General features: G+C 35.2%; 1 protein-coding gene across 12 annotated transcripts in view; it reads right to left on the bottom strand.

Moving 5' to 3' along the window:
• Pam (peptidylglycine alpha-amidating monooxygenase) overlaps positions 1 to 26198 on the bottom strand; it is a 307793-nt gene that overhangs the window by 226593 nt on the left and 55002 nt on the right. The window contains exon 1 of one of the 12 annotated variants that reach the window (XM_070031003.1): positions 7095 to 7233. The exons of the other annotated variants lie outside the window; for them this stretch is intronic. The gene's annotated coding sequence lies outside the window, so the exon portion shown is untranslated. Of the gene's footprint in view, positions 1 to 7094; positions 7234 to 26198 lie in introns of those variants that run through there. 12 annotated transcript variants of the gene reach the window in all.

The raw sequence follows: 26198 nt of genomic DNA on the forward strand, positions 1-26198 counted from the left end.
AGATAAAAGGTAAACAAGAAAACACACAACTATTACTAAGGCCACAGCAATAATCAGAATGTTTTCTGCTTCAAATCCCAGTGTCCCATATTTGCATTCCATTCCTTTATATCATGATTAAAGTCCTAAAATTTACATATAAATGCAGAAATAAGAGAATCTCCCATAATCCTCATTACTGCCCTAGATATATATATATATATATATATATATATATATATATATATATATATTACTGACCTCATCAAGCAGCATGAAAGAGGATAATTTATACTATATATAATATACAGTCAGAGTATAGATCATTGATCTACAGTGTACCTCAGGGTCACAGTTACAAACAATATTCCTAGTTATGACTGGAAGCCAACAACATGAAGCAAAAATACAGTTGGTAGAATATGTCCAAGAAGAATGAGAAATCAACAGGACATTTTAGGGTGAAAGTTTCAAAAGAAAAATTAAATATAGGTCAAATTTAACATTAAAATAGTATTTGGGTTTTTACATTTAAATGACTTGAAATAGCCTATGTGGTTTTATTTAAATATCATAATAACCAAAAATATCAAAACTTTATTTTGCATTCTCTTGGAATCCAAGTTATAAATATCAGTCTTCAAGGAAACAAACTTGTGAAGTGTAAATTTTAGAGCTATTTTCTTAAAATAACTTTTATTATGCTTATTTGTTATGAATGTTATGAGGATATAACTTAAAGAGAACTACTAAAGTGTGATCAGAAATGTTTACTTAAGATTTTATCTTTTATTTTCATGGGTTTTTTTATTGTTATTGTAAAGGTAATGTACAAAGGGGTTATATAAGTCAGGTAATGAGTACATTTCTTTTTGAAGAATGTCACCTCTTCCCTCATTTTCTCCCAGTTTTTCTTCTCCTTTCAAAGATTTCAATGTCTCCAAAAATGTATTGTGATATTTAGGGGAAGTAAGATGCCTTATTTAAAAATTATAGAAAAAAGAATACTAAAAATAAAACTACCACATGATACTCTTACATTCTGATGGAATATATTTCAATAGAGATGCCTGCACACACATTTATAGCAGCATTGTTCTGTTCATGATAAACAAACAATGGAATCAGCATACATGTTAATTCCTACATAAATGGATAAAGAAACAATGATTGTGTGTGTCTGTGTGTGTTTGTAATTCATCCATAGAATGAAGTTAAGTTATATGAAAGAGAATGGAACTAGAGATCATCATGTTAAGCAAAACAAGCCAGACCTAGGAAGACAAATATCACTGTTCTCTTATATGCAGAATCCCAACTAAAACACACAAAAAAGAATGGCATAAGCACAAAATAATAACATTCACAGGGAAATGGATGGAACTAGAGCAAATCATGTGCGTGAGGTAAGCCAAGATCAGAGAGACAAATAACACATGATCACTCTGGTATGTGGATGTTAAATACAAAATGCAAAGAGACAAGACAAAGTAAACAGGATTCAATAAACAAAGGACCTCTACTTAATTTGTTGTATCATTTCTAACTGACTCTATGTTCTTAACCTCATATATGGTATATACATGTGCACACCTGAGGGCAGCTAGAAGCAGGGCACAGAATCAGAGGGAAATGGGGGGAAATACAACAGAGGGGACCATCAGTTGCACTGGTCATTGATGAAAATGAACTAAGAAAGTCAAGGGCAGCATGGGAGGGAGGGAATGAGAGGGAAAGAGGGAACAGCTCACACTAAGCAAAAGGAAAGAAATGTACATAGCACCCGATTTGGAAGAAACAGTTGTATTATCAAAGCTTATAGAATTCACAAACTTTGTAGACCATAATAATGGCAATTTACCTTGCGAAAGTTAAAATGTGTTTGTGACTTTTAAGTATTACTATCCCGCAATGCTGTGAAATTTGTGAAATTTATGTAATCACTTAATCTCAATAAAAAATTATTTTAAAAAGTCTTAAGAATTTAAAATGAAAACCTTTTGGGGTAGGAAACAGCAAAAAGGCAAGAAGGGAAAAGGAGAGTGTGAAGGGATTTGGACATGATGTAAGTTCTTTATATGAATATATCAAAATAGAATAATGGCATCCATTAAAATTGTTTCAAGGTAGGGAGGAAGGCCAAGAAAGGGTAACAGCAGAGTGAATTGGATCAAACTACATGACATGCATCTCACAATGAAACCTCCTTGAACAATTAATATACACTGGAAAAATCATGTCTTGTTCCCCTAGCGCTCCTCATTCAGGTTTCGTGTTGGGATACTTAGTAAGCAGCCACAGTCCTGTGTGCCCCCCCCTCCCCACCCCCCATACACACCTGTGATATCCTTCCCTTTGGGACCATTAAGAAATCTGCATACCTTCCCTCCTAAATTAAAAAAAAACTTTTTGACTTTCCTTCTTTGTATATTGAATTCCACCCCAACTAACTATTTCAGAAGGTTTCAAATCATTATTCAAATTGCTAACACTGAAAATAACCCTTGAAAACATTTTTTGTAAATGTGTCTTTTTGACTGTAGCTTTTTTCTGACTAACATAAAGACACTTATCATGTTATCGAATGGGAACAATATTCAAAGTCATAGAAGAGAGTAATGAAATTTGTTAACCTATTTTGTTCTCCTCATAGCATTTGATCCTCCCTTTGGTCTTTGTATTTCATCATATATTTTAAAGGTTAGTACATCTTTAAAAAGTGCTAAAGTGAGGTCATTAAAAAAATCAAGATATATTGTATTCAAAAACTGCTTTGGTAAATGGCAAATCCTTTGTACAACTACTTAAAGATAACAAAAAAAATTAAAAATCAAGCATGGGCAAATGATAATATAAAAGCACTGTATTCTAGCTATTCATTACACTATTTCAGTGAAACCCTCATTGTGGAAAACAGATGGGGTTTAACTTAATTTTACTTTTTCAAGAGTGTGAAAATGTTTGACTTTCCTAACCTCTCAGACAGAGAGAGGTTTGAGGTCTGTATTTTCTGTTCTAGGAGTGGCAGTTACATTGTGAGACCTGTCAAGGAACATAAGATTACTAGCTACAACATTTAAGAACAAATTTGTAACCTTACGGATTGTAGTCCCCACAGAGTACTAATCTCATCACCTAATGACAGGTTTGTGGTGGCCTCTCTAAATTGATTCTGCAATCTCTGGTACATCTAAAATATGTTCTCAAGAGAGGGCACAGTTATAATGCCCTTAAGTTTCTTACATTTCTTTAAAATTTTCTTTTAAAAAATCCATCATATATCAGCGAATCATATAACCTTCCCTCATTTCATACCAGACCATAGATGAAACAATTCACAATTAAGTTATTATTAGCTCTAGCAAACTATAAGCAATGAAAGAAGCTTGGACATCCACTCCTCCTTAAATCCCATGTATGAGAATGTTTAAAAAATGCACATACAAAGGGGATATTTTCTGATTAAAGAGAAAACATCTCACTCTGTAAAAATGCCTAAATTAAAAGGTTTCTGTGTGTGTGTGTGTGTGTGTGTGTGTGTGTGTGTGTGTGTGTGTGTGTGAGTGTAGGTGTGTATGGGTTGTGTGTGCATGCACATGCATGAATATGTGCATATCTATACTGGAACTGGAACTCCAAACCCTCCCTCCCTCTCTCCCTCCCTCCCCCCCCCCTCTCTCTCTCTCTCATTCATTGTCTGTTTCTGTCTCCACCATGTGGATCAGGCTTCCAGTTCTGTATTTTCACTAGTTAATTGGAATGAGGGTTTCATGGACTTTTTTACCTGAGCTGGTTTGAAACCCCAAACTTCCTCAAACAGAAAGCTAAAGAGCTAGGATTACAAATGTGCGCCATCAGTACCTAATTAAGGCCACTTTTATTTCTTGAAAAGTATGTGATAGCAAGTTTTTAAGTAGAAAGATTTAAAAAGGCTTTAAAAACTTTTCACATTTTACAATTTTGTTATATCATTTAAAATCTCCAGATGACATTAATAACATTTGTAAAGACTTAAGAATAATAAGTAATAGTAACTAACATTTACGAACTCTTATACTATAATATTTTCATTATCCTCAATTCATGGTTATGAAAAATATTTTCTGGGGTTAAATAATTTATCAAAGTTAAAAATCCAAGAGGTGGAAGAATTAGAAATAACATCTAGAATTTAAACAACACACAATTTTATAAACCATCTTATTTGTTTCTCATAAAACTCTAACTTGAGAAGGAAGTCTGACTTTCATATATATTTTATTACTTACATAAAATTTTGGACTCAAGGGATTCTGTGGCAGTCAAATTCACACTATTAACAACCCTGAAGTTCATACCCAGGCACAGTTTTGTTTCTCCACATTAAGTGTTCTTTCCATTGCAGCATACCCACATTAAAATCTGTCATTTGATAGGTGAACATTACAGTCCAAAACTGAAACAATCAGGTTTCTATTAAAATTTTTTTATTCTATTCTCCTGAGTTATCAACATATTTGATTTGAATAATATTCATCTAAATGTATTCTTAATTTATTATCCTGAAGTACTGATGTGCTTGACTGAAATAATATTTATCTCACCGCAAACCAATGTTTATATTAACTAGAAATGTTAAGGAAAAAATAGCAGTAGTACAAAACCTAGGACCATCTGTATTTAGGGAAATCCTTCATGAAATATTTTTTCTTTATTAGTTGTAAAACAAAATGCTTGATTTTTGAAATAGAACCATTGGCTATCCATTCATTTGACAATGAATTACATCAGAATGCTTCTTTAAAGCTGTTAGATCATGAGTTGTCAGGATTATCATAAGTCATCAACAATCAGTCAGAAAAAGTGCTGCCCCTGAGCTGCTTAGTCATGTATATCCTAAGAAAGCAGCACAGGTCTGCCACCATTCATTGTATCAGTGGTGGGCTATTTTCTTTACGTGACCATTTTATCATCTTCTAGTGTTTCCTGAAACCTATTTTGCCACCTAGATACAAGTTTAGGCTTAACAATATGCTGACTACATGGATTGTAATATGAAAATTTGTACATACATAGAGTGAATCTGTAGCTAAAATCTGTAACAAAATACCTTAGACTGGCAAATACATAGGGAAAGAGGTACTTTCAGCTCATGTTTGAGACCTCACTGATTTGGCCTCTTTGGTCCTTCTGGCTGGACCACAACATGGTGGAAGGTAGGGTAGCAGAAGGGAATGAGTATGCATGTAGCAGTATAGGAAGCCAGAAATTCAGGACCTTGGCTTGCTCATTCTATAATCTGATCCAGAAAGAACTAGCCTGGTTCCTTCAAGAACAGCATGTATCACTTTCTAGTGCTTCTTGAAATTATATATAACTAACTTCCAATAGGCTCCACCTCTTAAAAGTCTCACATCTCAACATAGACAGCTGGGACCACGCTTCCAGCACCTAGTCTATACTCACTTTTACAACATGGGTAGCAGGAAATGTTTCTCCTTTTTGCTACTTTTCTCAACTTTATGCTATTATGCTAAACTAAATCCTTGAAAAAGAAGGAAAGGAGGAAGGAAGGAAGGAGGGTAGGTTGGTTTCCACACTGGAGCTAAAGAACATGGCATACCATGTCCAACCAAAGAAGAATTCTTCCTGTAAAAAAAATGTACATTTCTTTATTTTAAAAAATGAGGATAAAATAATTCATAAATTTCACCAATTTACTTTTACCATCCTTAAAATTAATTAGTAAACCTTGCCACATGCATTTCACATTGCTTTCAAAGCCTTCTTTTTTCTCACTGAGAGAAAAAGAAATTAGCATGTACTGAGAAGGAAGCATAAAAACTTCCACACATAGAATGATTATAGCAAAAGACAGTAATTTCAGTAGCAGGAAAAATAACCAGATGCCGGCTATCACAGTTACACATGGTACCAATTAATTACACTCAGCTTTTTAATCACTATCAGATATAGTGTAAGTGTTGGGAAAATATTTAAAGACAAAAACTTGGCAATTATATATTTGGGGTGAGGAAATTAAATATAACATGAATATTTATCCCAGTAACAGTTACAAATGACAACTTCTACTTGTACTGAAAAAGACAAAGGCATCAGAGACTCATGCCTGTAATCCTAGCAACTCCAGAGACTGAGATCTGAGGATCATGGTTTAAAGCCAGCCTGGGCAGGAAACTCCATGAGATTTTAAAAAAAAAGAATGACTAAAATAAAGCAATCCATCGACAAAATTTTGCATAGATTCATTATAAAACTTGGTTGTTCGCCAATTTACTGAAGTTACATGAATAATTGCTACGGTTTATAATATTATAGAATGATCTTCCTCCTCACAGGAGAAAGGCTTGATCTCACACACTATGCTCATGAACACTAGTTTCTTCTCTTAAATATTCACAAACAACAGATTTTTTTTTATTATTTTCCTGACATGAAGCATCAAGTTTGGTTTTGAATTAAGGATCAAGTAATATCTCCAATGTTGTTTCTCTAAACCAGCTGCTGGTTTTGTAAGTTTTTTAATAAACCAAATGTTACGCTTCTACTCCTAATGCTCCTGACCACAGTAAAACAAAAATATTCTAAATTAATACCTAATAAAAGAGAAACAGATAAATTAAATAAAATTACATAAAATTTTGAGTAATTTTTTCCTGTGTAGAGAAGGGGGCAAAGCTAGCATATTTTTCATGGTTGCTATCTTATATTTAACATCAGTTTATTTATTTTCTGTGACTTGATTATGGTAAGATCAGACTCTGTTCTATCTGTGAAGTATAAATGAGAATATTCTATAAAAAAGTTAAAATTTAGGAACTGGAGAGTGTAAATTAGTGGGAGAATGTGTGCTTATCATTCATAGTGCCTTGGGTTCAATTCCAGCACCAAAAGTAGTATCAAATAAAATTACCCTATAAGTATCATACAGGTGGACAGTAAACGTATTAAAGGTGGACAGTAAACTCAGGATTATCCTAGTTTGAAGCTTGATTCTGGGTCCTGTTTCTTTGTTGATGCAACACTTAGAAGAAAAGGCCCATGAGGTATAGGAGTATCCACGAGTCTAATTCCTAATTAAGTTTGCTCTGAGAATAGTTGTTTTAATTGCTCACCCTGATTATACTTTGACATCTGTTTCAGTGTGTCTTTCAGGAATCAAGGCACAGATGCAGGGAAACTTCAATCACACAGTTGCTCAGTCTTTCACATTTAATTATTTCCCACACTGGAGTCCCAGGTGATGGTCACATACTGAAAGTAAAATATATTACGAAAAACATTTTTCTAAGTTTTGGTTTTTTGAAAAAGCAAAATATCATAATATATTATTAATCTTTACTTAGATCTAATTTTCTTTAAGTTTAATAAAACTTTTAAATCACTTAATGACTATTTCAACTCCAGTTTCTAAAGAAACATTGTGATTTTAGTATATTTTGTAATAACTTTTGATAGGCTTATAACTCTTAGCTTTGGTGGCAGAACTTCAAAACACAAATTTTTAAAAGGTAATTTTCCTTTTAGTAATAGTAATTAGTTTAAGGTAGTTTTCCTTGTTCTAAAAAAAAAGGAAAAGGTATTTTTCTTTTATTCCTCTGATTTCTCTTTTCTGTGTTTATACAATCTTCATCTATCCATACATTTTGAACTAATTTCCTCCCTCCCTCCCTCTCTCCCTCCCTCTCTTCCTTCCCTTCCTTCGTTCCTTCGTTCCTTCCTTCCTTCCTTCCTTCCTTCCTTCCTTCTTGCCTGCCTGCCTGCCTGCTTGCTTGCTTGCTTGCTTGCTTGCTTGCTTGCTTGCTTGCTTGCTTGACAGAATGTCACTCTGTAGCATCAAGCTATTCTAGAATTCTTGATCCTCCTGCCTCTGCCTTCTGAGTGACTGGATTATAATCATGTGCTACCACATCAACTCAACTTTTTAAAGGCTTAATCTTAAGATTTCTTTGTCACTATTGGGCAATTGTATAAAATTAAACTCTATCACACTCATTTGGGAAAGTACTAAATTTACCTAATTCAGATTTTGCAAAACTGGCAATGGGAAACCAGACTAGCTGGTGTTCTTTACATTTGGATTTCCATTATTATCCTCAATCTGCATTGCATAGCCAGCCACTGTATTTTGTAAATATGTCTGACAAATTAAATGGAAACACTATAATGCTTCAATATTTGAAATCAAATTTTGGTACTCAGTTAACAACCCAGGAACCATGAATATGGATGTGGTGCTGGCCCTCCCTTGTGAGAGACTCATCAGTTTTAGGGATAACAATCTAATCTGGCTTTCTATGGAACTATACTGCAACTAAGATTTTGAAATTGATACAACGTACCTGGAAACATATTTATTTTCTTCATAAAGTTTCCTAACTCAACTTTTATATCCCCATGTCTTTCATTTCATTGCTGATAATGTATTCTTATTCTTTTTTTGGTCAGTCCTGGGGCTTGAACCCTGGGCCTATGTGCTGTCCCTCAGCTCTTCAGCTCAAGGCTAGCGCTCTATCACTTGAGCCACAGGACCACTTCCAGCTTTTTCTGCTTATGTGGTGCTGAGGAATTGAACCCAGGGCCTCATGCATACAAAACAAGCACTCTACCACTGAGCCACCTTCCCAGCCCCTGTATTCTTATTCTTTAAAACAATTAGATTGGATCCATCTAGATATAGACATCAGCTTCAGTTAAGCATCTTGGGAGTTTTTCTGGTACTAGGAAGGTTAATCATGGAGATTACCAAGTCCTTCCCCTCCTGGCTTGAATGAGCATGGGTCCCTATGTCCCTTCACCTGCTGGGTTTCCTGGATTAGACCTTGGTCATGCTCTCAGACTGCCTTTTCTGTTCCTCACCTTTGTCTGCTATCATTCCAGTTTATATTTTTATTTTCACTTTCTCAGATATGATTTTTTTCTTTTGGTGTTTAGAATCAAATAACAGTGTGTATGGACTTCAATAATTTAGGACTGAAAGTGAGGAAATGCCAAAATGAACTACACTATATCACCATGACCTGAAACAAAGCCAAATCTGGATAAGCTAACTTTGTTGATGACCTTGGGATAATGTAGAATGTAGGGAATAACAAGAGCAGGCAGATACCTCTCCTCTCTTTGATCTTAGTTTTTTTCCTATGTAGAACTCAGCATCCGTAAACTAAACATTTTTCATCTTTTTTCACCTAGTGCCTATCCTCAATTTTTTCTCTTTTTTTTGTTGAATACAAGAAATTTTAGTACAGTGTATTTTTCAATATAATATCGCCTAAATATCATGGCATCTAAAAGCCAATCATTCACTGCTCCTCTCTGTCTTCAAAATCAGACATAAAAGAACTGGTTTCAATCAGCATTGTACATTTGCTATTTGCACATGTGGATTAATTAGTTGACACCAGGCTCAAAGGAGGCAATGAAGTACTAGTTTAGGATTGTAAAAAAAGCAAAAAGAAGACAAAAGAAAAATGTAAAATAATCAAATACATCTCTATATAGAAAGCGTACATTGAGTGGTACTTCAGTGAAACACAAAACTACTATCAGACTGAGTCACAAACTCAGTGTTCTATGTAATCAGTATGTATTGAATGTTAACTGGGTGCCAGGAACATCTAGTCTAATCAATTCCACACATAACTGCCAGATTTAAACAGCAAAGCAGCATTTAAAACAAGAAAGGAAAGTCTTGAAAGTGTTAGAAACATTTTAAGAAAGCAAACCATAAAGAAGTTATTTACCATCACAGGTACCCCTCAGTAGATAAATGGATCAAGAAAATGTGAAATATATTTTTACATTATATATCATAATATATATCATATACATATATAATGGAATTCTATGCCTCCATCATAAAGAATGGTATCACCCCATTTGTTAGGAAATGGAAAGACTTGAAAAAAAATTGTAGTAAGTAAAGTAAGCCAGGCCCAAAGAAACATAGGTCCCATGGCTTCCTTTATTTGCAATAACTAGTATATGTCTGGGACAAGTAGAAAAGGTCCAAAGCAATGTACATATGACCATATAAGATGATGTTAAGCGAAATGAACCCCAAGACAGGGACAGGTTTTTTCTTTCTTGCTATTGTTTTTAACATACTGAAATGTACTATGTGATTTTTTTTTGTTTCTTTTGTATGTTCTTCCCCCAAGGGATAAACCATTTTCACTGTATTTGATTCCAGTGCCCTGCATCTTGTATATACAATTTTCTAATTTGGGGAGGGGAAGGGAAAAAACAAAATCCTTAGATAGAGATACAGGTTGAACCACTGTAACAAACTTTAAAACTTGTGGGGGGGGGAGGAGTTGGGGAAGTGGGGGAGGCAGGAGATGGTAGGGGAAAAACAAAGAAGGAGGTAATAATGCTCAATAGAAAATGTTCATTACTCATGTAACTGTAACCCCTCTATGCACTATTTTTACAATAAAAATGTATTAAAAAAGAAGTTATTAAAGACAAAATGCAGGATCTGCACTTGGGATATCTAAGATTTATTTAACATTTTCCTTCCCTACCTCCCTAATGCAAAAACTTCTCTTGAACCCTTAGTATTTATCTGGAGTTTCATTGATTTGAGATAATTTAAACATACACACACACACACACACACACACACACACACCATTACCTTATCTCTCTCTCTCTCTCTCTCTCTCTCTCTCTCTCTCTCTCTCTCTCTCTCTCTCTCTTTATTTGTTTTGCTTCTTATTTTCCTGAGTTCAGATGCGTATGGGATGAAATGTGCATCATTATCATGCAGTATTAGAACCAGGAAAGGTAGGAGAAGCCTGTCCTAACACCAGGGGCAAAGATCCCATAGGGAAGTCTACACTACAATTGTGATTGAAGAGAAGATTCAGCCTTCCTTAGCCTATTCAATACTGTGTCCATTAGACTGGGCACAGGTGGCAAGTTCGTAAGCTGTGCTGAGGTAGAAGGTTCCATGGAAACAAGCATGTAGATAGTGTAGGCAGAGGTGGCAGCGTGTGATAGGGTGGATGCAGGCGGCCTCTCCCAAGTGTTCTGTCCTCTCATTTTCTCCTCCCTAGAGTTAGCTTAATTTTTCATCCTAAGATTATTGGCTCAGCCTCCTCTGTGGTCCTTTCCTTGGAAAGGAGCATGACAAAGGCGTTGACTCTTTACATTCAGGGCACGTGTAGGAACTGGGTCTATTTTAATGGCAAGCAAACACAGTTATTTGGAACCTGTCTACCTGATCAATCCCAGTTCTCTGCTGGACTGGTTATGTGGGGCTTTTTCCTTATTTGCAAAATAATAGTACAAAAATAATAGGATAAGCCGGGCACTGGTGGCTCACGCCTGTAATCCTAGCTACTCAGGAGGCCGAAATCTGAGGGTCGTGGTTCAAAACTAGCCCAGGCAGGAAAGTGGGTGAAACTCTTAGTTTCAATAAACCACCAGAAAACCGGAAGTAGCACTGTGGCTCCAGTGATAGAGCGTTAGCTTTGAGCTGAAGAGCTGAGGGATAGCGTTCAAGCCCCACAACCAACTATATATATATATATATATATATATATATATATATATATATATTCCTTATCATATTTCTATGAAAGTAAAATAAGGAAGTACTCAGAAAAATGTCCATTTATCATCAACCAAAAAGTTCTTTGAAGACTTATATCCTATACTGTCATAACAAAATGGGTGCTGTAAATGTAAGCTATATAATAGATATCAACACAATATAAAGCTTATTAGCATTAGAAGAATGGATGTCCAGGTGTTAATTTTGGTAGTCTCTTCCTCCTCTAAATTTCCACTTTGCTTATAATAACTATACCAGTTTTTTATATAAACTTTACTCACATCTGTCCATATATGAGAATGTAGAGTCTTCAGCAAATTGTTTGGGACATAAATTTAAATGTGTTTTAAATAAAGTAAAATGATGTTTCTTCCCTTGCTATCTCCAGTCTTTACCTTGCAAAATTCCAAGCTTGAACAGACACGGTTATATATGCTAACAAAATATGATCCTAATTTGGAGTTTATGTTTAAAGGATTCTGGGAATAGAAGATGATTTACAGCTATACATTTACAATTGTTTCCCTTCTTTTCTGTTGGATCACTTTGGAGACTCATCTTATTTTTCATTCCAAGTATGAAGTGATTAAATCCAAGAAACTAATCTTCAAATTCTTGCCTAAGTGCAAGACCCTATTGCCCTTTGCAGTGAGTTTCCACAGAAACCTGAAGCAATGAATGAATGCGTTCCATGGATCTTTAGAATGTTTTTAAATTGAATTCCTTTATTCTTTGTTCCAACATGCTTATTTGCTCATTTTTCTTCATAAATACTATGAAGTTTTTATTATGTCAATAATAACTGCAACAAAGGTTTTTCATCTTGTCAGTCATAATTATTTAGTAATTAGGGTAGGGAAGGGGAACTCAGACAGTGTTCCATTATTTAACTATGTCTATAAATTCTATATTATTATATATAATGTAAGGGTATTTCTTACAAGTTGGAATAACAAGCTTGTATAAATGCTATACATCTGCAAATGTTTCCAGAAGATTTATTTTTTTGTTCTTCTTCATAAGGATACTCTTTCAGTTACCAATGTTTACAATGTTTTCATTCTAAAACAATCACTCTTCATTTACTAATCAGCATCAAAACAGAATGTAAGTTTTTACCCTAATATTCACTTACCATAATCTACTTATAACTGTTTCGATTCTTAATTAGCATACTCTGTGAAAGTATTTTAATGTTGGATTGAACATACTAAACAGCTGTCACAACTTACACCATTGGTTCAAACTACAGGGCTCTGGTTTGAAATCACTTTTGACAACTTCACCAAAACCAAAACATTCGTTAACTCAATTTATCCAGAAATGTTCACTTTCCAAGATAATCGTGACTTTTTGTTGTGCTCTAAATATTTTGATCAGAAAAAGGAAGTGATAGATCTTGTTTTTAAAAAGAACACTCATGAATGCATATTTCATTAGATTGCAAATCAACTGTCATGAAAATCTTTATAAATTTTGTTATTTTTCACAAATTATTTGATGGCTTCAACAAGAAGAATAGAGTATATTCAGGCTGGTTCATGTGAGGCTAAGGAAATTCCACCGTGACCACCCCTCTCTAAGCAGACTGAAGGCAGATGGTGCTGATGTGTTCAGCAGAGAAGAGTGTTGATCACAGAGTGTCTGCCAATCAAACACTTGGGAAAGAAATGAGCTCCATCTGTGTTTTAATTACGATAGCAAAACCATCCAGTGTAACTGCCAGAGCTGCATTTTTTCACAGAATACAAGAGACATAACACCTACTTTCTTTCGTAAGTGAAAGTAGAAGTGTCTATATATAGTACTAGCCCATCAAAAAGAAAGAAAGAAGAAAATATGAGCACTGTCATTTAGGAACAAAATCAATGACAGTATGAATATCCTTTCAAAAGTATTTCCATTTACTGCAGTGCTCCTTGTCATATTTCTTCTCTAAAGCAATCTTAATATACATGAAATAATTATATAAGTTACACAGAAGATCTAGTGCTGTGGTTCATGCTTATAATTGCAGTTACTCATGAGGCAGAAATCATAAAGAGTGCAGTTTGAGGCCAGGCTGGGCAAAAAAAACAAAAACAAAAACAAAACATAAAACAAAAAAGCATGAAATCCCATTTGAACCAATAAAAAGCTGGCCATGGTGATGTGTACCTGTCTTCCCACTCCTGTGGGAAGCATCAACAGGAGGCCTTTGTTCCATGCTTGCCCAGGCAAAAATTGGATACCCTTATTCAAAAAATAAAGAATAAAGGGCTGGGAGCATGAAGTGGAAGAACTCCAACTTACCTGAGTTTAAACTCTAGTACTGTCAAAAAATAAAAATAAAAACGAAAGTGAAGAGATGATTATCTGAACAAGTAAACAGTATGCAAATTGTTTTGGTTAACAAAGAGCTATCCTAATAAAATTCAACAAGAAGGTTTTATAAATATAAAATTTACATTATTGTTTATAATGACACCTATTGGATGTTAAATTTATAGTAATGTAAGCTTTTACTTGGTTTAAATGAATTACAGCACCTTCTAAATTTTGTAGCAAGTGAAACTTGTTTTTTGTATGCATGATATTGTGCTGTTTCTTTGTTGTTCTATTTTTGTTTTGCCAATTATTCTCACCAACTAATATATTCTAGAATTCCCCTTGCTTCTTCACTAAGTGCATGGAAAACAGGAGAGCATAGGTATAACTGAAGGCTTATACTTCTACTCTGCAGGAATTCCTACTCATGCGAAGTTCAGCTATGCAGGAGGGAATACAGGTGAGATTAAAGAGAAAGAGCTCTTCTTATTTTTCTATTTTGTGTCTGCCCAATCCAATGATTTATTTCATCTTCCCACTAGCCTCATATATTTGCATCAAGCAATAGAGTGTAGGTTTAGAAATTCATACCCACCACCAAAAATTCAATTTTTTTGAAGTTTGAGAAGCAGTACAAGTATAGACCAATATTGAGGATGGATGTGGAAAATAAAAACTGGTTTGTCCTATAAATATTACAGCTTATAATGTACATGCAGTAGCATAAAGATGAATAAAGATGGCCAATGTACTAAAGGATCTCAAGATTTAGCAGTTGGCCCAACTTCATAAATAACTGAATCTAAAAACAACAACAACAACAAAATGACTGTACATGTAATAGCCTTGAATGATTTTTGCCCAACTTGTGACACAAGGAGGAAATGAATGATCTAGAATTTGAACAGACTTTTGAGTGAACAAGTTTTCTCTGGGACAAGTCAGAAAGAAGAACATACTAGAGAGAGCAAAGGAAGACTCACTTGATAGTTCATAATGTTCATAAAGAAGGTCCATAAAAACGTCTATTTGTTTCTTGGGATGGTGATCTAAAAGGTCAAATGCCACCAAAAATGTACTGGACAAAGTATGAAGAGTATAGTACACTTATTAAAATTATTTACATATGTTTGCGTGCATTTCTGGATGTGTACGTATGTATATATACTGATATTGGAAGACTGAATTCAGGTCCTGGTCATTGCCTGTTAGTTTTCTTTTTCTTTTCTTTTTCTTGCTCAAGGCTAATACTTGATCACTTGAGCCACAGCCATACTTCCAGCTTTTTTGGTGGTTAATCAGAGATAAGAATCTCATGGATTTTCCTGAGGGGGCTGGCTGTGGAACTATGATTCTCAGACCTCAGTCTCCTGAATATCTGGGATTATAGGCATGAACCATTGGTTCCTGGCTTTTTATAATTATTAAAATTTTGATTCCCAACTAAATGCTACCTTATCAAAACTCTCAGTGGTGACTTGGACTTACAATAAGCCTTGTCAGTGAATACTACGCTTCTTTTTGTTTTTTTAACTCTAAAATTCTTGTAAGACTAGAAGCCCCATTATTCAATGTCTTTTCCTAGTTCCAACAAATCATTATTTTTTAAAGAAAACATATTTTCTATATAACAGTTACTTATTAGATCAAATTGCAAAATTTGAAGAAAATAATCACTTATACTCTTTGTTACATTGCTAAAGTCTTTTCCCCATACATGATTAAATATGACTCTAGGCTTATGTAATAGGCCAATTACATAATGTAATGAGGACGGAGCCAAAATTCATTTCAATAATGGATAAAATTTTTGGAAAATAATAGATTCTGTACATTAAGAGAGAAAAATAAATCTCAAATTGAGAAAAGACAACCAAAATTAGGGGAGTGATAAGGAAATGGAAGTTTGTTGGTTTTGTACACTCAGAACTCTTGGAAATAAAAAAAGGCTCAATCCTACCAAAACCAACATGAAAGAGACTAAGGAAATATCACAATAGGTTTTTACAATCTGCGATATACACATTCTACCCTGCCAGCTATTCAGACCCGAAAACTTCTGTTCCCTTTACATATGGCTTCCTTACACACTCATCTTTAATCCATTGGCAAATCTTGTCCACTTCCACCCTGTCTACTAACACTGCAGACCAAAACTATGACAATGTTTCCCAACTGATTCCCTCACTTCCATTCTTCTCTAAAAGTTGCAGACAAAGTGAGCCTCGTGAAAAGTAAGTTAAACCATGCTGCTTTTGTGCTCAAAGCCTCCCCATAGCTTCAGCTCTCACCAGAACTTCATGATCCTTACACATTTCTTTATCTTATTACTTACTTGCTCTTCTTTCTAAGCTATTTTTACCCCATTATTTCCACTCAAGATGAGTTGACTTTTTTTGTTACCCAAACACATCTGACACACATCTGCCGCAGGTCCTCTATCCTTGGTTTTTCTTATGACTCTATACATTGCTTGAAGCTATCTGCATGCTTATTTTTTACACTGTAGTCTCCCTAGGTCTTCATTCAGCTGTAACCTTCTTAGTGAGTCATTCTCTGACCTCCCAAACTAAAATTGCAAATACAGCCACAGACATCCTATCTTTTTTTATTTTGAGGTAACCATCTTCTAATCATCAACAACATTTCAATTATTTATTTATTATTTGTCTCTCCCACCCTCACTAGCATAGAAACATCACAGAGGCAGGGACTGTTTTGGCTTTAGACAACTGTACTTGATACCTTTTCATAATAAATATATCAATAAATAAATAAATAGATAAAATTGAACAATTCAAAGAGCAGGTTGTAATTACATAAAGTTCTTTATTTCCTGTAAGAAGTTCAGTTTAATCTGCAATGAATTTTTAGTGAATTTTCTTTGCAATTTAAATGTTACATGAATAACTCCATACCAAGCTACCTCTGATATAGAGTCATAATTTGAAAGAAGACTGAATAGCAACAGTAGAGACACATTGATAGTATTGACAATTATTTGAGTCTAAGAATTAAAGACCCACAGGAAAATGATATGGTTATCATATTCATAAGCACTGGTCAAACACTCAAAAATCAATCTGCAAAGTCCCTCTATTCAAATATAAAAAGCTTTCAAGTTGGCAAAGGCATGACAAGCTTTAGTTTTTCAAGACCAGATAAAGTCAAAGAACAAAATTCTATGCCAAAATAATCTAAAGTACATTTCCTGACTTCGTTTGCCAATGGACTGCACTAAGTGTGTAATTCCCTCTCTTCTATTCCTCATCTTCTCATTAACTCTATCATTAAGGCTGAGAGCAAAATCAACTTCAACTATTTGGCCCTTCTTTCCTACATGCAGACAGCTACCAAAAGGCACACTTTCCACTATATTTTTCTCTCACTTTCATGACTAACAAGTTCTCAACTATCATCAATGGATGACTTCATCCTTTTTATTGGTCTTGTCTCTAATCTCTACGCAGTCCACAATCTATATGTTCAATTACTCTTCTATATATCATTATAAACAATCTGTCTATCTTCCTGCTCTTTCAGGCACCAGATTAAAATAAAATCCAGTGTATCTTGATTCTGCTAAAGGAATTTAAATGGCTCATCACAGAAAAGCTACTGCTGCATGTCTCATTTAAGAGTGGAGTGGTGGTCATAGAAAATGGGTAGTGAGAAGGAGAGGTATGGGTAAAGTTTGATCAAAGGGCTGAAGTACAGGTAAATAGCAGAAAGAGGTTCTTTCTGTCTCAGAAAAGACAACAATAATGTACTGTTTGTTTCAAAACATTACAAGGAAGGCCTCTTTAATTATAATGAAATGAATAATAAATGTTTTCCAGTCAGACACATTCAACCATACATGTATCAAAACACCATAGGTCACACCGTTGATATGCATAATGTCTGTTTCATGTATCAGGTTGGAAATAAATTTAATTTTTAAAATGTTAAGGAATGTGCATGACTCCTTATCTTTTACTAAATCAAACATATCCATTGTCTGCAATTTAAGGCCCTCTCTAGTAATGATCCACCCTGACCATCAGTCTTATCTCCTATCTAATTTCAATATAAGAAACAACAATGATCTCATTTCCCCAAACACACATAGTCCTATCCTTTAATTCTCTAAAACATTTATGGTACTAATAAATGCATTGGTTCCTCCCTTCAATGAATAGTCATTCGTCACTGACTGATGACATGCTAAACTTTTTCTCAGAGCTGAAGACATAGCAGTGAGACAAAAGAAAAGCTTCTTTCTCTCCTGGAACCTAAATCTGGTGGGGAAGAAAAGTAAATTCAACTACTAAAAAGATCATTATTGTGTAAGTTATAAATGTGTGCTATAATGGGAAAAAAACATGAAATGAAACCTGGGAATATTGGGGGACGTCGGGAAGGGCAGGATTACAGTTTAAAATAGTGTTCATAAAGACTTTATAGAAAAGCAAAGACATGAGGGAGGGGAAAGCTTGGATCCTGCATTATCTGGAAGAAGACCATGTTAGGAAGCAAGAAGAAAAACTATAAATGCTGAAAGAGAGAAACTTGCTCTGACTATGATAGGGAAAGGGTAGAAATAAAGCCAAAGAGGTAGTCAAAGACCAGTTTTTTAGGAATTGGTTACTAAGTACTAGTTTATTATTATATGTGTGCTGGTGGCTCACTCCTGGAATCTTAGCTACTCAGGAGGCTGAGATCTGAGGATTATTGCGGTTCCAAGCCAGCCCAGGAAGGAAAGTCCGTGAAAATTTTATATCCAATAAACTACTAGAAAACCAGAAGTGGTGCTGTGACTCAAGCAGTAGAGCGGTCTCCTTGAGCTGAAGAGTGCAGGGACAGCACCCAGGCCCAGAGTTCAAGACCCACAATCAATAATATATATACACACACACATATATGTATATATTACGTGAGAAGCCACTGGAGCATTTTGAGGCAAGGAAAGATGTGACACTATATTGAGATTGGACCAAGGAAACTGGAAAAGAATGTAAAGTTTTGCTGACAAAATCCAGGCAAGAACTAATGATGCCTTGGACATGATCACTGAAATGGAAGTGGTAAAAATGGTCAGATTGTAGCTATATTTTAGGGCCATATTAGTATAAGAGGAAAAAAGGGAGAATGAACAACTCCCAAGTTTATTAGAACATGATCATGCACATAATAAAATTTTCTTGCGATCACATTTAAAAAATATCCCACAGTGATATCCCTTGGAAAAAGTAGCATAAATAAAAACACAAACAAAGAAAAAAAAGAGAAGAATGACAGGAATGTAAACAGGTGATAGGTTCTAATGGGAGGTAGAAGGAAACTGAGGTGTTAGAGAATAGGTATAGTGAAAGTAGTACTTGTGTGAAAATAGAAAAATGAGGCTTTTCTATGATTCTTGGATTCTAAAGAAAGTAAAAAGCTGGGTGCTGGTGGCTCACGCCTGTAATCCTAGCTTCTCAGGAGGCTGAGATCTGAAGATCATGGTTCAATGCCAGCCTAGGCAGAAAAAGCCATGAAACCCTTATCTTCAATAAACCACCAGAAAACCGGAAGTGGCACTGTGGCTCAAGTGGTAGAGCACTAGCCTTCAGCTGAAGAGCCGAGGGACAGCACCCAGGACCAGAGTTGAGGTCCATGACCACCACCAACAACAAAAAGATAACCAACATGCATTGGAAAGCGTCAGTGCACAGATTGAATCAAGAGCTATGAATCTCATTTTAATCACTCAAGGGATGTGAAAGAGGTTGAGCCTTAGGATGCTTCAAATCTTTTTTACTCAAGATGATGAAGTATCATCAGGCGGGATAGGAAAAAACAAAAACAAAAACAAAAACAGGCTAAGCTACCAGAAAGCCAGAAAAACTTGGTGACTTTAGGAGTAAAGAAGCAATGCCTTTTTAAAACATTACTGAAGTGCAGTGAGGGAAGGACTGAAAACTGGCCACTGTGCTGACCTAAAGTTCTGGTGAAAAGTGAAAGCACGAGGAAACAACTGCAGCAGCTCTTCCAGGAATGGAAGCAAAGAAGGGAATCTTCACATCAGTGTGATTTCATATGGTGTGTACTCTCATGTTCTTTCTCACTATATCTCTAAGGTCTTTGAAGCAAGAAATTCCTTAGGTCTTTCGAGCCCAATAGTATTTTTGTAGCAAGGAATCAAAACTACATCACTAACATTGTAATTACACATTACAGACTGACTTCTGGGTTAAATTACTGGATTAACAGGTTAGCTCATGATTCAGATCATGAATGGGATAATACTTCAACCCAAGGTAAATAAACATCTTTGAAAACTTAACTGCAATGTAATGAGTACCAGTGTCAGAAAGCCTAAATTAAAATTTTCTGCATGACTCAATGAACTCAATGATCATCAAGAATGATCATTTTCTTTTCACCAAACACCAAATTATAAACCCACTAAACTCTACATTTCTTTGATACTACTGCACAGATGAAAAATCTTCCAAGAATTGACACTTTAATGTAGATAGTTGGTAGAGTATCTGCTATGACGCAAAAACACATGAAGTGTAAAACAAATCAGTAAAGGATATTGTTATAATTAAACATATTTATTAGAAATATCTGTTGTTTCCAGCTTTCAACATAATACTATCTGGATTTCAATTCTTGTTTCTGCTAAATCAGTCTTTAAAAAAAATGATGAAGCCTATGCAGACACTGGTTGCTCATACCACCAACAAGTACTACTTGCTACTCATGAGGCTGAGATCTGAGGTTTATAATTCAAAACCAGCCCAGGCAGGAAAGTCCATTAGTCTTATATCTCCAATAAACTACAAACAATGCAGGAAGTAGAGCTGTGACTAAAGTGGTAGAGAGTAGTAGCCCTGAGCAAAAACAAACTCCAATAAACTACAAACAATGTAGAAAGTAGAGCTGTGACTCAAGTGATAAGAGTACTAGCCCTGAGCAAAAACAAACTCAGGGACAGCATCCAGGTCTTGACTTCCTGCCCCAAAACTGAAAAGCAAACTGACAAGACAAACAAAAAGATTCAACCTAACTGAAAAAAAACCTTCATAGAGCTAACATGTTAGAAATGATTCTGGATAGCTATCAAGTTAGCTACTTCTAGATTCTAGGTGTAAAAAAATGGGGCATTTCTAAATACAATGAATGTGGCACCCAGAATTAATATATGATGACAAGAGGATGGGCAAGATAGTGAAGCAGCTGTGATGATTCCCTAAATTGTAAAACTTTAAGGTTTTCCAGCTTGGATTTTTACAAGTCAAAGAGGAAAACCTGATAATTTAATGCAAAGGTATGTAAATGTAGCAATACATTTCACTCCATAAAATCCCTGACAAAACACTGGAACATTGTTCTTCTGCATCCCCTTGACATACTGGTCTCTCAGTACAATCTCAGTTTGTATCAGTTCTATTCCTCCCAGTTAAAATATTCTATCTTCCATTTCTTCACCCTGTATTTAACCTTGTCCCTTCCTTTTGCTCATTGTCCTGTAATTTTTCTTACTTTGTCTCCATCAGAAAGAAACCTTGGCAACTGTATGAGCAAAAGGTTTGAACTGAGGGAAAATGAGAACTAGTAGCTCCCATGTGCAATATGACTATAGACTCAGCCGGCATTCAATAAACAGGAGTTAATACATTTGCATACACTTGCCTATCGCCCAATATATGTACTTATAACTTTAGAAGCTAAATCTAAGCAAAAAAAAAAAAAATGCATCCCCTGTCTCTCTGGGCCGACTGATTTCACTTAACATAATCTTTCCAGGCCTTTGTATTTCTTTAAAATTGTATAATATCATTATTTCTAAAAAATGAGTAAAATTCCATATATATAGACACACATATACATACATGCCATATATATGGAATATATATGGTATATATATGGTAGATTCAATATGCACCATATATATGACATACATATCATATATATTATATGGTAGATTCAAGGGATAACAAATAGTATAATTTCTTAGAAAGGCAAAGTTCAGCAAACTGAAACGTCGTGGGGATGGGGAAAAAGAGAAAGAGGTGGACAAATGAAGAGGAGAAAAGAGGGAGAATGCTGACACGCTTCGAATGAATATACTGCAAAATTAAGAAGAGTAAGGGAAGGGGTGAGTTGAGAGGGATGGGTGAAAATGTTAGTGGGTGAGAATGTAGAATCTTGACATTGATCAAGATATACTGCATTCATAAACTGCTTGTTTCCTTTGTTTAATGATAGCTCCTTTGTACAACTACATAAAATATTATAAAAATTGAAATGTAAAAAACTAAGAAACAAGTTTAAAAATAAACAGGAGTTGTTGGCTTAAAATGGAGTTGGTGGCTTAAAGTAAATGTGATAGTGAGCTTAGAAAATAAAAGGGAAAGTGGACTAAAATAATCCATTGCAAAAATAACAACTGCGAATGTGAGTGGGCATGTGCACGAACATATGTAGCTGTCTATAAAAAAGAAAAGAAATCTGTGAAAGAATAAAGCGAGCCGGGCGCTGGTGGCTCACGCCTGTAATCCTAGCTACTCAGGAGGCTGAGATCTGAGGATTGCGGTTCAAAGCCAGCCCGGGCAGGAGAGACCGTGAGACTCCTATCTCCAATAAACCACTAGAAAACCGGAAGTGGCGCTGTAGCTCAAGTGGTAGAGCGCTCGCTTTGAGCTGAAGAGCTGAGGGACAGCGCCCTGGCCCAGAGTTCAAGTCCCACGACCGACAAAAAAAAAAGAATAAAGCGAATAATCTGTAAATTCTAGTCAGATAAACGGGACTAAGAGAGGCAGGTAGGTGAATAAAAGCTTAATAGGACAGCAATAGGTTTGCCATCAGATAAACACAAAAATTCATACAGAATTTTAAGGAAGGCATATTCTTTATTTTGAATAAAGCAAAATGAATTTGTCATATTCCAGTGAGAAAATTTGCTGCTTGGTTAAAAATTAACATAAAATATGACAATAATTGTTATCCAGTGATAAGAGTGCTAGTCTTCATAAATGCTCATGATGTTAGCTGAAACTCCTGGAAATCCATGGTCAGGTTGTGTTGATTCACTCTGATTTGTGCTTAGTGTACCATTACACATGTGATGATACTCAACAGTAATTACTGAGGTTGCATTTTGATGGATGAAACGGAATTGACCTTTTCAGATAAGAAAAATAATGGCACCTGACTCTTGCCATATTCTAATATTATAATTGGTGAATCATTTGTGTATCATTTTCTTTACAGACACATGGGCACTTTTGAGCATGAACTGTGGCATAAATTGATTGCTAGAAAGTTTTAATTTATGAACATTGTGAGTGAGTGAGCTCATTCCCATACTTTTGTATCATTGGCATAGAGAATAAGCACCTAGAAGCAGCTCTGTGACATGCTCCAGCATGCTCTTTGTGTAAAGTCATCCAGACCTGAGAGTAAACAGCAGGTGTGGGCCTCATCCTTTCCAAGATTTCCCACCTGGTTATTCTACAAAGCACAGGTCATGGTGCTTGTACATGTACACACACACACACACACACACACACACACACACACACACACACACACACACACACACACACACACACACACACACACACACACACACACACACACACACCAACAGGAGGTAAGTACATGCTCCTCTATCATTTCCCTTTAAGTTAATCATTCTTTCTCTTTTAAGCTAAAAGCACAGGTCATGGTGCTTGTACATGTACACACACACACACACACACACACACACACACACACACACACACACACACACACACACACACACACACACCAACAGGAGGTAAGTACATGCTCCTCTATCATTTCCCTTTAAGTTAATCATTCTTTCTCTTTTAAGCTAACCCTACTTTTCCCTATTTGCCACAGGCCACAATTTTTTGCGTTTAGCAAGGATATCCATTGTTTTAATTAATCTTCACCCCATAACACTTTTTTTAGAAGAGTTAAAACATTGTTCCATTGTAGAAGAGCGCTTCCATAGCAAAATTGGCAGAAACAGGGTCATTATACAAATTAAAAGAACTTACTCCATAAACAATTTCAATAATTGCTTATCCGGGGCTGGGAAGGTGGCTCAGTAGAGCGCTTGCCTTGCATGCTTGAGGCCCTGGGTTCAATTCCTCAGCACCACATAAGCAAAACAGAAAAAAGCCGGAAGTGGCGCTGTGACTCAAGTGGTAGAGCGCTTGCCTTGAGCTGAATTGCTGAGGGACAGTGCCCAGGCCCAGAGTTCAGGCCCCACAACCGGACCCAAAAAAAACATTGCTTTTCCCCTACACATTTTACCCCCATTTTAAAGATGGAAGCAAAATGAACACCATAATACATCAAGGAAAATGCGCACATGTGATATCAACGAGATATCACATTGCAGAGCTTGTGATGGAGCTCTGATCTGTAGACATTAGAGAGATCAGGAGTTAGACCAACTTTCCAGTTCTATTACTTCCTTGCAGCTTGTCTTTACTCCCACTTCTGGAAATTCCCACAAGAAATAAAACTCTGAACTAGTTTTCAAAATAGTGAGAAATCACAACAACCTTTGAAGTTTTTGATTTTGAAGTTTCCTTCCATCTCACCCACTGACCAAGATTCAAAAACCTCAAAACTCTCATTTCCATTAGTTCCTTTATCTCTGATTTCTCTCTAAGATAAACTTTTAAGATAATTTTTAACAAAGTAAAAAGGATTAGCAAAGCAACTGAGCCAGTTCAAATGATTTAAAGATTAAACAGCTTCTTCTATCACAGAGAAGACAGCTGCTCTATGAGGGGATTTTGTTGCTGTTGTCGTTTTTAATGAAATAGATTCAATCTCTCTTCACTCTAATTTACTGGAAGTAGAAAAAAATTAGTATAAAATGGACTATTCTGTATATACTTTAAAAATCATATGTTTAAAGAAAGATGTTTATGTTTTGTTTTTGTGTTCAAACTTGAAATGGCATATATTATTGGTAAAAGAAACTAAACATTCATGTTAATATGTAAGAAATTCAAATAAATATGTATTTTGTTAAAATATTTTCATAAGTATGTAACTATTTCACTGTCACATTGTATAATTTGCTGATGTTGTTATTTTCTTATTGTCAAATATCTCTTTTAATAATTTTTTGACAACCAATCCTGATTTTGCTTTTAAATAGCATTCTTAGGCTATTCTCCTACTATGGTATCAAAAGAAATCAGAATTCAAATGAGTATTTCTTTCAGAGTAAACAGTTTCCAAAGCCTTTGTATTCTAAGCATGATCCTAAGGTATTGTGTAGTTTTTCTGTAGAAAATATTTTTTAAGTAAAAAAAGAATACAAGCTGGGAAAGTTTTCTCTCCATTTGCTTTACTTTAGTGGTCCACAGTAAAATGTAATTCAGGCTTTCTTGTCCAAAACTAAAGTGATAGAGTAGATTAGCAAAGGTTAAAAGTCTAGATGTAAATCATTTTATGTCTAGTACGAGTTTGCCCATATGCCATGATTTAGTTCAAATTCATAATAAACACAGGATGTGAACAATAAAAGGAACTATTTTTGCAGCAGTTGGCCTCACATCTAGAATTATTGATTATGGTAATATGTTGGGCTTTTCCTAGGAAACTGGAGGGCACACCTGCCAAATTCATTTGCTGGGTCTTATGCCTTCTATGGCTTTGTGCCAAATCAATGAAGGGCAATGTTATTCAAAACTTAGGGTGATGAGGTCTCACATCTGAATCTCTAGTGGTATTGCCGTACAGTTTCTAAAGCAACCCAGACTCATCCACAAAGGAATTAACTAATAAAATTGTCATTCCCAAATCAGCCTTGTTTAATTAACTTCATCTGATGGAAGCCACTCAATAAAAATATTAAACTGCGAATGGTGTCACATTATGTGATGTACCTATGTACCTCAGTGTTTCAAACATTTGAGTCACTGAAACATTTCTTCCTAATCTGATTTTCCCTCATTAATTATTTTGAGACATTTTAATATCCAGAAGGACGCCTGCATTCACTGAATTAGGTCAAAATTTCATGTTTTTATTAGCTATTACTTGTTTAATTTATGTCTTTTAGTAAGAATTTCAGATTTGGGAATTTAATGTTAGTAATACTGGCTATATGCCTTTTCTAAGCTTTTTGTAGTAGACTGAATAATGGCCCCAAAGATGCCACCAGTGACCCTGTGAATATACTAGAACCTGTGAATCTACTTGAACCTGTGAATATACTAGGAATTTTTAGGAAGGAGTTTGCTTATGTGATTAATATTCAGATAATGAAACTGTCTGGATTATCTAGTTGGCCTCCAACTATAAAAGAAGTCTTTAAACCAGAATACTTTCTCTGCAGAGA

Source organism: Dipodomys merriami, unplaced genomic scaffold (assembly GCF_024711535.1).
Source record: "Dipodomys merriami isolate MVZ:Mamm:240054 unplaced genomic scaffold, mDipMer1.0.p SCAF_20, whole genome shotgun sequence".
Lineage (NCBI taxonomy): Eukaryota > Metazoa > Chordata > Mammalia > Rodentia > Heteromyidae > Dipodomys > Dipodomys merriami.